We start from the raw sequence: 13,416 nt of genomic DNA, 5'->3' as shown, positions 1-13,416 counted from the left end.
TGGTAACTGTTTTCTGGTCTGCTGCCCCTCACTGGACGTTACCTCACAAATACATTTCCAAGAACTGGCCTGCTGTCTATATTTGTCATTTTTAATAGCTATAGAGTATTCCATTGCGATAATGTCATAATTTTCCCTGCCATTTCTCCAGTGGTGGCAATTTGGATTGTTTCCAGTTTTCCTTTCTTATGAATTGGACCGCTATGAACATTTTTTCCCCCTCATTTCCTTGGAGTGAATTCCCAGAAGTAGAATTACTGGATCGAAGAGTAGGAACAGCTTTGTAGTCCTTGCTGTTTATTGCCAGATGAATTTTCATTTTCTGAGAAGGCTGTCAGCTGGGAGAGCCCAGCATATGTGGTAGATATTATGGATGGTTTCCATCTGTCACCGCTGTTCCTGTCACAAGACCTACTGAAGAAACCATTCCCAGACTCTCAAATCTTGCAATGGGCACTAGGTGGTAGGAAATGGGTACTAAATAGAGAAGAAAGTACAGACCCGGAATGTGTAAGGATGCAGGCCTGGGAGTGTGAAGGTCGATCAGGTTCTCTTCAATATGACATGACCAAGCACTTTTGTCTGGAAGTAAAGGATGCTGGGAGATAACTCCTCAAATAAGTTCATGTTTACTGTTTTAATCTACATACATTCATGAGCACTCATCTAACATGCGTCACCACTAACCTTTACGTAGTGTTGGAACTGTCTTCCCACTCACTTGGAAATGCAAGGACCATGAAGGTTTAAAGTCTGGCCCTGCCTTCTAGGGGCTTCTCTCTACTAAGACACTGGAAGAGAAAAATCTTGCTTAAGAAGCTGAGGAAGCCACGTTGAGGGCATGAGTAGAGCCTCAAATCAGAAACAAAAAGTAAAACTGAGGCACGGGACACAAGCAAGAGCTTCCCTGGGACAAGCAAATGGAAGTGTTAGAAGCAAGAGTGATGGGAGCATACTTGCAGTAAAGGAGGAAACTGGATGGGGGCAGGGGAATGGGTTATGAGAATGGTAAACCAAGGCAATTTCCAAAGCTTTGTTGATTGTGCTTTTCAAATCTAATATCCTGGGGCACCTGGGTGGCTCAGTCAGTTAAGCAACTGCCTTTGGCTCAGGTCATGATCCTGGAGTCTTGGGATTGAGCCCCACGTCGGGCTCTCTGCTCAGAAGGGAGTCTGCTTCTCCCTCTGCCCCTCACCCTGCTCATGCTCTCTCTCTCTCTCTCACTGTCTTTCAAATAAATATAAAAATCTTCTTTAAAAAAAAAAAGTCAAATTGAATATCTTTGCCAATATTATTTTCTGCTGACCTATTGATAACTAAGAAAGCTGTATTAAAATAGTGAAGGATTTGTTAATATCTTTGTAGATCTAACAAAGAGTTTATGTATTTTGAAGCTATGCTATTCAGTGAATATGTTTTCAACTGTTACCTTCCTGATAAATTGAAGCTCATAGCATGATGCTATCTTCCTTAAAACTTTTTCTCTCAAAGTCTATTTTGATTTGCATTGATTTGACTAAACCTACTTTCTTTTGGTTAGTATTTTCCTGGTACATTTTTTTCTGGTCTCCTACTTAAAAGTTTTCTGTGCTCATACATTATAATTGAGTCTCTTATAGAAAGCATGTAGCTAAATCTTGTTTTTATATAGTCTGAGAGTCTTTAGGTTTTAACAGTAGAGTTTAATCCATTGACATTTATTTGGATTACTGATGAATTTGAATTTTATTTCTACTCTCTCATTTCTATTTGTCTTTTTCTTCATACCACTTTTATGTTCTCACACCACCCTTCTGACCTTCTTTGACATGACTGCATTTTTTTTCTCTCATCCATCCTACTTCTCTTTCTACTTGTTTGGACATTAAATGCCCTATTCTATCTTTTTCAACAAAGTCTAAATGGTGTCACTGCCTTTTTCTCAAAAAAATACTATAAGCTTCAAAGTTGGCAGGGCCAGACCTTAAATCTAATCACCCACTCCTCCAATCTTGCATACTATTTTTAAAAAGATTTTATTTATTTATTTATTTATTTATTTGACAGACAGAGATCATAAGTAGGCAGAGAGGCAGGCAGAGAGGGAGAAGGAAGCAGGCTCCCTGCTGAGCAGAGAGCCTGATGTGGGGCTCGATCCCAGGACCCAGGAATCATGACTACCTGAGGTGAAGGCAGAGGCTTTAACCCACTGAGCCACCCAGGCACCCCACTGCATACTATTTTTGTCCGTATTATAATTCTAGTCTCTCTGCCCCAAACAGACATTAGATGTTATCATTATTTTGTAAATTAAATGTTTTTTTTAGTTTTGTCTCCAAATCAACCAAAATCTTGACTCACCACACCTTTCTTCAAAAACATCAACTACTCCCAATCATACCCTTTCAGTTCCATTTTCTTTATAGCTTGTTTCCTCTTTATTACCCAAATACTTGACGCACCACTGAGTAGAAATACATTCATATATATTCCCAGTTTACCATGGTGAAAATTCTAACAACTGCACTGCTACCTCATGCCAGGAACATATGTATTTTATCTTCCACCAGTGATGGCATTCTTACTGCCAGCAGTTAGCTCAAAAATTTCATATTAACATCTGCTTTCTTGGACACTCCAGGAACTGACTGCTGCAGGTCAGATTTCCTGAAAAGCAGAATCTGGGATGGACATTAGCATCTAATAAACTTACTGGGGGAATACTCTCAGAATAAACACACTGAAGGGCATGAAAAAGCAGAACTGAAGCCAGACGAAGAAGTTAGGGTGTTGAAGCACAACAAAAGGTCTCACAGCAAAGATCTCAGCTAATCCCAGGTGGCATTCTGGAGCTTAGATGGAACTTCAGACCCCTTGGATGGAACTCAGGATCCCTCAGGAAGGGGGTGCGACCTTGGATGAGAGCAACTGTTCACATAGGTTTGAAGTCAAGGAGAAGCAGAGAAATGGAGCCACAGCTTGAGGTGGTATGGTCAGGGATAGATTTCTTTAAATGAAAGAGATGTTAGGCTAAGGGGAAGGAACTAGAGGAAAGGGAGTTTTCCAGCTCTCAGGAAGGCTATGGTCTGGCCGTGGGTGGGATGCCCTTTGCTGAGAACTATGGTGCTGTGAGAGAAGCAGCCTTGAAAACTCTGGTCCATTTGGGAAAACAGCTCTGTGTATGAGTGCAGATGTTCATGTTTAAGAGTTACTCATTAAATAATCGTGAGAATGGAGAGGTACGCCTGAAACTCACACAGATGGGGAGATCTTGAAGGGAGCCAGACCTAGAAGAGAATCTATGCTTTCAGGAAATTTAAAAAATCTGTTGAACTTACTGAATCACTATTTCCCAAACTTATTTGACCACAAAACTTTTAATTTTTCTGGAATATATCTGTTGATGTGTCTCATAACATTCCTCAAAATACAGTTTGGAAAATAATGAGCCAAGTAACCACCTCAAGGTTTTACTGTCTTCCAATGGCCAATTCATAAATCAGGAAATAAATCAAATGAAATAGAAGAATGATTTAAAAAAAAAAAAAAAAAGCAAACTTTAAGAGCACCTGGGTGGCTCAGTTTGTTAAGCATCTGACTCTATTTTGGCTCAGGTCATGAGCTCAGGGTCATGGGATCGAGCCCCGTGTTGGGCTCCGTGCTCGGCACGGAGTCTAATTAAGATTCTCTCTCTCCCTTTCCTTCTGTCCTTGCTCGATTGCTCTCTCTCTCTCTCTCAAATAAATAAATAAATTTTTAAAAAATTTAAATAAAGATTTCTTATTCAACTGTGTTTCAACTGGGAAGACATTTACAGAGTGCCTACTATATCTCGACCCTGCTCTGCGCCCAAAGGACACAGAATTGACAAAAGCAAAAAGGCTCTGAGTTCAGGAGTTGGCCACCTGTGAGGGGACTCAGATGGTCTCTAAGTAAATGTTATACTGAGAAGTAAGCCCTTTGATGGGAAGAGAAACCCCAGATCCAGCACGGAGACTTGCTTGTCCAGACCATCCTTCATGAGAATGGCTCTGAGGAAGGAGGAAGACACAAGCCAGGCCTGGGTGAGGGGACTTCTGGAGAGACTAAGGAGTGCAGCGGGTAAGGGTCTACCTGGACTGATGCTGCCATTACCCGGTCACATAATCCTGGCCCAGGCTGGATTTTTCATCTCCTGGAGTTTCTCTCTCATTTGCAAAATGGAGGATAGTAATAATCCACACCTCACAGAGTCTCCATGAGAATCAAACAGGAAGAAAGGGATGTGAAAAAATTATTTAAACTGTAAAGGACTCCACAAAGAGGGATCTTATGACTTACTTATTCCTTCACAAAGTGCATTTCAAAGAAAGCTAAACAAACTCCCCCAAACTTTCCACTCTCAGGGCTATTTTTATTTTGTGATTTTCCAAGCCTCAAAATGAAATTGGAAAAAAAAAAACACAAAACCTTCAGCGGCTGCTTTTTATATGGTAGTTTATAAGAGTCAGGATGAAATAGAAATCATGATAGCACAAGGCCCCAAGTTTACATTCTCAGAGGGAGGCTGAGGGCTGTGAGCGCTGAGGACTTCGGAGAGGGCAGCTGAAATCACTAACGCCAGCCTGGCTCTAGCTGGCCTGTGTAGTTTTAAGTGGTCTAATCAGCCCTGCTTTTCACAAACACAAATAAATAAAAATTGACATTACATCGGGCAACAATATGGCATGCCCCGTGCAATTAGAACCAGCTGAGCTTATGCACCCCTCGGTTTACAGAGAAGGCAGCCATGCACGGCACTCAGGGGACAGATGTCTATGTGGCTTCTTAAGGCCCATGTTCCAGAGCAGTGGCTCCCAGTCCCTCAGGGGGATGCAGACTTCTTTCAGCTAGCTCTGGGGACCCATATGTTGCAAGAGCCATGTCAGTCGACTAGCTAAATACTGGCTCCCACTTATACACAGGCATAATTTTCAAGGGTGCATGCACCTACCGAGGACTTTGTTCTTTGGGTATTTTCTCAATGAACAGATAGGAAACCCGCAAGACTGTGACGTGGGGGGTGGCGGGGGGGAAGTCTTACATTAACCAAGGGTTGTTATCCTCGAAAGGTTTGGATCCCATTGCTTTTATGTGATAAAAGCTCCAGAATGTACTGAAATCAAATTTGAGAATGCTGTGGCCCATGGAAAAAAGGAACAATGGGGGTCTGAGAAAGGACAGGAGCCAAACTTTATTCTTGAAATTCCAAAGCTGCTCTTGGAGTCAAAAGATTCTTCTGCATTATTCTTCCTCTGAGGCATAGCTGGTCCTCCAGCCTAACCTCTTTGCAGAGGGAGCTCCACACCCTGCAGCAAGAGTGTCTTCCTCGCTCTCAGACCTCATTGCCTGTCCCTCCATGACGCATACTCTCTGCTTAGCCACTCAGCCCCCCTAGACACATATCCCGAACTTGGCTCTTTCAGTTACACTTAAATACCTTCAGCCTTGAATCCTTGCCCCCTCCTCACCTTTGTCTGAATAACTTCTCCTCTCTTAATGTCTCCTAGTTTAGATGTCATCTACTTCGGTAAGGTTTGCCAGAAGCTTCCCTCCCAAAACAGGTCTACCAAAAGGAAACTCTTTTAGAGTGGATTCAGGAGGCCAGCAGGGGGAGCCCTCACGCCCTACCACCCGTCCTTATTTGGAGACCCAAAAGGAAGAGAGGATACCACCTGCCAGGTAATTAGCACTTTACTATCCCAGCAGGAGGAAGACAGTTTTTCCTTCTCCCTCTGCAACAGACCAGCCAATGAGAGCCTGTCACTGCTCAGCCAATGAAAAACCGCTATACTTCAAACTCCCAGTTTACCCCAATGGATTTTTTGTTTCTAGCAGTCTTTGTAACCTCCCCCACCTTCCTCTATAAAAGAAGGATCCTTGCCTTTGTAGATCCTCACTTTTGTAGATTTGTCTATGGTTTTGTCACAGCTGGAGTGTCCCACATAATTCTCTGCTACTCTGGAGTAAAATCTTTTTTGTGCATAAATAACTGGCAATTTTATTTTTTAAAGTTAACAGGTCCAAGTTAGGTAACCCTCCTATAGATATAGATATAGATATAGATATAGATATAGATATATCTCCCTATGTAGTTGTGCCATGGGATCCTGAAATGTGCCTGATTTCTTAACTCTTACTCCACCACCAGACCTTAAGCTTCAGAAGGGTGAGGTCTGAGTTCTGTTCCCTGTGGCAAAAGGTCAATAAATAGTTGCAGAATAAATGTATTTCCTCTCTTAGGCCCCTCATGTCACCCCACAGAGCCAACCACTTACTCCACAAGCCCAGAGGGTCTTGGGCACAGTGCCAAAACAGAAGGTTTTGGCATTGGTTACAAGCTCTTCGAAAAAGAGATGCTTGAATTGGGGACAACATTAAGAGAGAAAAGAGTTGACTCAGTGGAACAGACAAAAAAAGGGTGGGGTGCGCTGAGGTTCTTTCTCTTTCTCCTCTGAGTCACTGATCAAAAAATTGATATTCTCTCTTGAAGTCATAGATGCTACTAAAAACAAAAGGTTCAAGAGGGGGCAATAAGTTGCCCCACGTGACCAAACAAGAGAGGGGGCAGAGCTTAAAGGAGAACCCAGGCCTCCTGATGCCAAGTTGCCTCTTCTTTGCAAAAGGCCATGGTGCTTAGGCCTGTGTGCACACTTTCCTGGAGAAATTGTGCCAACTCCCAAAAGTAGCATATGTGCCCTTCAGCCGGAGGCTGCCTCAGTAAATATGTATTGCTCCTTGACTTGCAAAGCAAATATTTACTCAAAACCCACATAGCACGGAGCATAAATTCCTGACAGCCTTGGGCAATTTCTAACTCACTTATCGTTTATTTTTAATTTGTTTTTTAGTGTGTATATTTTCTGCATTAGACCTGGAATAAACAGAGTTCAGAGTAGAGGCTGGGAGAACTGAAAAGTGGTTTTTACCAAAAAACCCATAGGCCCTGCCTATTACCTCTAAATTCCGGTTTCTGACAAGCCCATGAGCAAATCCAATCAAGTTTAAATGGTGTCAGTGCTCCCCTTGAGGGTGGTCTTGAGGGCAATGCAACATGCTGAGGAATGAAGGAGATACAAGTGGCTTTCGGCACCCACGTCAGATTGAGACTTGGGTTATCTGGGTTCTGGTCCTGACTCTGTCTCTAAGACTCTGTCTCTAACTAGTTGGTGACACAGAGCAAGTCACTTAACCTCTCTGAACTTCACTTTCTTCATCTGTATAATGTGACTTATGATGTTCTACCTAATTCACAATATTGACAAAAGACCAGGGGCACCTGGGTGGCTTAATCAGGTAAGTGCCCAACTCTCAGTTTTGGCTCAGGTCATGATTTCAGGGTTGGTGGATCAAGTCCTATGTCAGCCTCTATGCTCTGAAGGGAGTTACTTGACATTCTCTCCCTCTACTTCTCTCTCCACTTACTCTCTCTCTAAATAAATCTGGGCGGGGGAGGCCAAATTGAAGGTGAAATTCAATATCCATCCACCAAGTATTTATCAACAGCCTACTAGGGGCTTGGCAGCTCTAGGAACTGAGAAGACAGCAGCAAACAAAATGGAATTCTCTCTCATGGAGCTTGCACTCGGCGTGGGGCAGACAGATGACAGATGATAGACCTCTAAACAAGTGATAGGTCTAACACTAATCTCCAAGAAGAAAATCATCATGATAAGGAAATAGAGGATGATGGGATGGGCTGACGTTTTATAAAAGGGTCAGCAAGAGGCCCCAAGAAGGTGATTCCTGAAGGAGGTGAGGGAAGAGAATCTCAGACAGCAGGAAGAGCAGAAACAAATCTGTGGTGGCAATGCTTGGAGTGTTCAAGTGGGAAGACAAAGGTGCAACAGCAGAGTGAGAGAGTGAAGAGGGAGAGCAGACGGGGTCGAGGAGGAAGGATGGGGTTCCAGAATTTAATGTACATAAGCATCCCTGGGGGTGCTGGGAAAGGTTATCCAGAGACTCCCCCTACCTTGTAATAAATGGCAGCCCAGAATCTTCCATGTGCTAAGGATTCCCTAGACCACAATCAGCACCACCCCAACCTAACTCAAGAATGCAAAACTCTTCCTAGTAACCTATGTATGTATTCCCGTTCACGCCAACTCAGCTCGTAGAAATTACACAGTCTAAATTTTAGCCCATCTTCAGGTAACGGCACTGTGTTTTAGAATCTGAAGTTTATTTGCAGAACTGGACATTAACTTGGCCATCGTCAGAGGCATGGGGGACTGAGTCACTTCTGCCTTTATTCACAAGACGGGCTCTGGTTCTTTATGTGAAATCTGGCCGAGGTTCCCAGTCTCAATTGCCTGCCTGCCAGTATCTTGCCTGCCTGTACTTCCCAAGAGCCAGAGAAGGAGACTGGGCCTGAGTCTTAATCATAACCAGGGAGCAATTGGAATCCCTGCCAGGCAGACAGGAGCCATCAGCAGGCCGTGTGGCCCAGACAGGCCGGTCAGGGTGGGCACTGCAGGAGCCAGGAAACAGGTCAGCCCAGGGCTCCACTGTGATGAGGGAAGGATGGGGCCTAGCCCAAGGACCAAAAATGGGGCTTGAAGGTAAGGGAAAGGAACATTTATATTAAGTACCTACTGCTGCTGGGCAGTGGGTTAGGCTGTTCCCATGCACAATCTCATTAAATGCTCACTAAACTGCAAACTAAGATGGCATTACTGTTTTAGGTAAGAGAAAAGTGAGACCCAGAGATTCTGAATGAATTGCCCAAGGCCACAGAGTTATTATGAGGCAATTGGGGGTGGGGGGATTAGAACCCACTGATTCCAAATCTTAGCCTCTTTCCAAGCAGGACACTGCAACTGTTGCTTTGAAATGAGTTACTTTAACATGAGCAGTTCAACGAAGTCCTGCCTGGAGGTGGGTAGCTGAGGCAAATCACCCTTCTTACCATCCCAGGGATCTGGAGACAGCCATATTGTCTAGACAGATCTGGGGTTCGGGTAGGGGAGAAGGATCTATGTTCCCTAAGGGCTCTGTTGATCTGGCCCTTTGAAGGGGATGCCCATCTCCTCACCATCAGAACCCTCATCCTTGGTGTCCCTTCAATCCAGGCAGGGCTTCTGGCCCTGGGTACCTATTCACATGGCCCCAGCACCCAGCTACCCAGCCAGGACTCAGAGATGTCGGCCCCCACTTCTGTGTCTCCCCAAGTCTGAAACCCTGACTTGTTTTATAACCCTCTGCCTCCGCTCCCTTCTTCCTTCTTGGGCTCATTGGCACTCACTCTCATTTGCGGGCACCCTTGTTAACGGAATATCATCTGCAAATATGGGAATCTCTGCACCAGCCCCACATTGTTGATATCTCTGGAGTCATTTATAAAAATATCCCTGGCATTTGCTGCCCGACATGGTTCCGCGTCATGCTCTCCTCGCAGCCAAGCTTTGCCAGCCTGATAAGGAGCCCTTTACTTGCTCTTTAGGGAAGTTATGACTCATATCACCAGCCTTCCTTCCCTTTCTAGAGCTCATGTTATCCATAAAAGGGGCCATTATAAAGGTCATGGAGAAGATTAATCCCAGTCTTGAGTTTTAAATGTTTTCGGTAAGATATAGTTGATTCAGTGGTAACTTCAGGACAAATAGTCTGATTTAGAACCAGTTAGCTTAACTGGAGGATGGTTATCTCAGTGACCAGTCTATTCATCTTGGGACTGGCTAGTTTAGCAAGGCGCCGAATAGCTCAGCAGAAATCTGGTTAACAAAACCTTGGTCAGGTTAGCTCATATTTGGGTCAGAAATTATAGCTCAGGGGTTAGTTAATATATTGTTCTGGCTGATTAACTCAACTTGCTATAACACTGGGCTTTGGAAGAAAGACCCTGATCTGTATCTCTCTGAAAACAAGCCAGCGTCCCTCTACCAGCTTCATTAACCACATACTTCAGGCCTAACGCAGGTACAAACATCCCAGTACTAATTATGAATGGATCCCTGCAGTCTATCAGCATCACAGGAGGAAAAACTCTAAGTACAACCCCGACCTTCAGCTCATATTTAGGAAAGTGGGTCTATATTGTCTCTGAACCCAAAGCAAGACACGAGTAAAATAGTGATGATGAGCAAACGAGATCATGTTCTTCTGGCGTGTATTTGTGGTGCTGAGCACCCACTCTATTCTAGGCGATGTGCTAGGCATGAAAGTACAGACCGTGTCGTGTACACCATTTACTATTTTCCAGCCTCCGTGGCCGTTAGGGGTGGCCATGTGATTGAGGTTTGGCTAATGGAAGCTGTTGGCGAGCAAAGTGGTGTGTACGCTTCCCAGAGTGGCCTACAAAGTTTCCTACACAATCCTCCACGGTCTTTCTCTCTTCTTGTGTTGGCCAGCGATGCAGAAGGTCCAGAACAGGACTCTGGGATCCTACAGGAACCACAAAATGGGGAAATCCATAAAATGGCGGCCGAGTCCCTCATCACTGCACAAAACAAAGGTCTCTCCTAAGCCACCAAAACTCAGGGACGGCCGGTTACAGCACTTAATCTATCCAGACGCAAGTACAGCTCTTCACCTTACACCCATCACTTTCTCAGGGACTTCGCCTCTTTTTGTTCCCAGAAAGACAGGCCAACCTGGAAGTTTTTCAACTTCCTTCTGCTACACCCCTGACTTGTCTATGTGTCTTCACCCCTGCTCTCCCCACGCACACCACCCAGAGGATGGTTCCATCGATGTGGGGGATCGATCCCATCCTGTATTCTGTTTTGCACCTGCATTTTGTGGACTGTCTTCTGCCCCCAAATATACATGTAACTCTCCTCTCTCCTTAAAGAAAAGAGGGTCCCATCTCGAAGCTGGGTAGTTGAGGCCAGTCATCCTGTTTGTCATCCCGGAAGTCTGGACAGATTGCCAGATGCTCCAAACAGATTTAGGGTTCAGGGAGAAGGAGCGGCTGGCCCATGCTCTTTGAGAGCTCCATGGATCTGGCCCTTTGAAGGGAATGCTTCTCTCCCTAAATAAAGTATGTAAGAGAGGGCTGTTTACCCATCCTGTATCTCACTGAGACAACCGACTTATGTATCTGACCCTTCATGCCCCGACTTCTGGTGAATAGGCCGGAGTTACTATTTCTACCTTATCAGTCACTGATTTCTTAACCCACAGCAATCTGGCTTCCTCTGCCACCACTGTCCTGATACTTTCACACAAAGGTCACTAATGACCTCTAACGGTCAAGTCCGGGGGATTTTTCTCAGCCTCTTCCCACTTAATCTCTCAGAAGCACTTGACACCTGACCAGCCTCTCTTCTAACTCATTCTTCCTCAATGCTTTTTCAACCCTTCTCTTTCCTGGCTCCTCTGATGCCCCTAAATGGAGGAATGCCTTACGTTCTTCTCTCTGCCAAGCCTTTTCTCTTGATATTTTCTTGTTTGGAAAATAGGGCTGGGGTGCCTGGGTGGCTCAGTGGGTTAAGCCTCTGCCTTTGGCTCAGGTCATGATCCCAGGGTCCTGGGATCGAGCCCTGCATCGGGCTCTCTGCTCAGCAGGAGCCTGCTTCCCCCTCTCTCTGCCTGCCTCTTTGCCTGCTCGTGATCTCTCTGTCAAATAAATGAAAATAAATAAATAAATAAATAAATAAATAAAATTTTAAAAAAGAAAAGAAAATAGGGCTATTGCCACTAATAATAACAACAATAACTAACACTTACCGAATACAAACATCAGACAGGTGCCTGCATATCCCATGCATTATCCCGCTTCACCCTAACATGGACCCTCTGAGGCTGGGGTGCTATTAGCCCATTCTACAGGTAAAGAATCAAGGCAAAAACTGGGTTAAGGAATGTGCACAAGGCCACCGCTGGCAGGAGGCGGAGCAAGTGAGGCCATTGTCTTTTTTTCACATTTGGAAAAGGAGCCTCGTTCCTCTGGGCAGATGTAGCCCTGATCCAGAGAGCTTGGCTCGGCAAACAGAAAGGGCATTTAGCCCCTCTTGCTTCCCTAGCCAAGCCCCCTCACGCCTGGCACAAAGTGCAGGGCTGTCCCAGGCTCTCATGGAGGAAAAACTCAGACAGTGACACTGTACCCCTCACCAGTTCATCCTCCAACCTCACAGGGCATTGTGGGGACCAAAACTAGAGAGATCATGGCTCTAAAGCTCTTGGTTCAGAGCTGGCATGTGAGAAACACATGAAATAAGAGAATTACTATTATTGTCAGTACTCTTCCTCTCACCCTTCTCCACCACTTCTGAAGTCTCAATCAGCAAATTCCTCAAAGACTTCATGACGTCCCCTGTGCCAAGCAGGATGCTAGGAGCTGAGGTTACAAAGGAACAAAACATTGTTTCTGCCTCCTGGAATTAAAAATTCTGGAAAGAAAGCCACACAAACAATGAATTAAAGCAAAAGGCAACAAGTACAGTAACAGGTGATAGTACCATGTGAGCACAGAGGAGAGGGCACGACGCCAGCCTGGGGTAGGGATAGGAACTGAGGCAGCTTTGCTGACAACTTCAGAGAGGAGAGATGACAGACATCTCAAAAGCATCTGCATCACGAGGTGGAGCAATCCAGAGAGGGGAAACTGCTTCAAGGAAAGCATGCAGGTGGGCAAAGTACCCGGTGTGTGTGACCTGGAATTTCCACTTGGCAGTGGGAAGTCATTGAAAGTATCTGAGCAGAGCTGTGACAAGGTCAGATCCTGGTTTTGGATCCTAGCACCTAGAACAGTGTTTTGCACATAGTAGGTGCTCAGTAAGCATTTGATGGACGACTAGATGGAGGGAAGCATGAAAGAATGAACGAGAGACTCTGAGGAAACTTTGCCTCCTGGTGCAAGCATAGACATTCCATGTGAATTTCAATTGTGTAAACATGCATGCTCACGTATTTATTTTAATCCACTGTAGAACAAACTTGGACTCAGATGGAGAATGTTAGCACTGGAAGAGTCCCTGATGAGGAATTGTTCCTGTCCAATCTTTCCAGCCCAGAAGCTGAGACCCAGACAGGGAAGTGGCTTTGTCAAAATGACTTGTCTGTAAGTCAGCCGCAATCTGGGTTGCCACAATGTGGCGTGGCCATCACTGAGTCTAATGGTCTTTCTAGGTTTCTGATTTGATCTGGTGCTCCATTCAGGGATCTTACCCTCTAATGAGCACACCTTATGTATTCCCACTTCCAAGCCTTGCTTAGATGTCTGTGCCCTTCCTAGAATCCCTCCTCCTCTAGTCTTTCCAGAAACTATCCTTCAAGTCTCTTTTCTACCAGGAAGCCTTCCTTGACTCTCCTGGCACAAAGTGACCTTTCTTTCCCACTAGTAGTAGTTCTTGAATACTTACTATGTGCCAAGAAGCAGGCTTAGCAATCTACATCCTTTATTAAACTTAATCCTTACAGAGGCCCTATGAAATGTGGATCATTGTTATCGGCAATTTACAGAAAAGGAAACCGAGG

The sequence above is a fragment of the Mustela nigripes genome, chromosome 14 (assembly GCF_022355385.1).
Source record: "Mustela nigripes isolate SB6536 chromosome 14, MUSNIG.SB6536, whole genome shotgun sequence".
NCBI lineage: Eukaryota > Metazoa > Chordata > Mammalia > Carnivora > Mustelidae > Mustela > Mustela nigripes.
The sequence above is the reverse complement of the archived record's forward strand: the minus strand, read 5'-3'. Positions refer to the sequence as shown.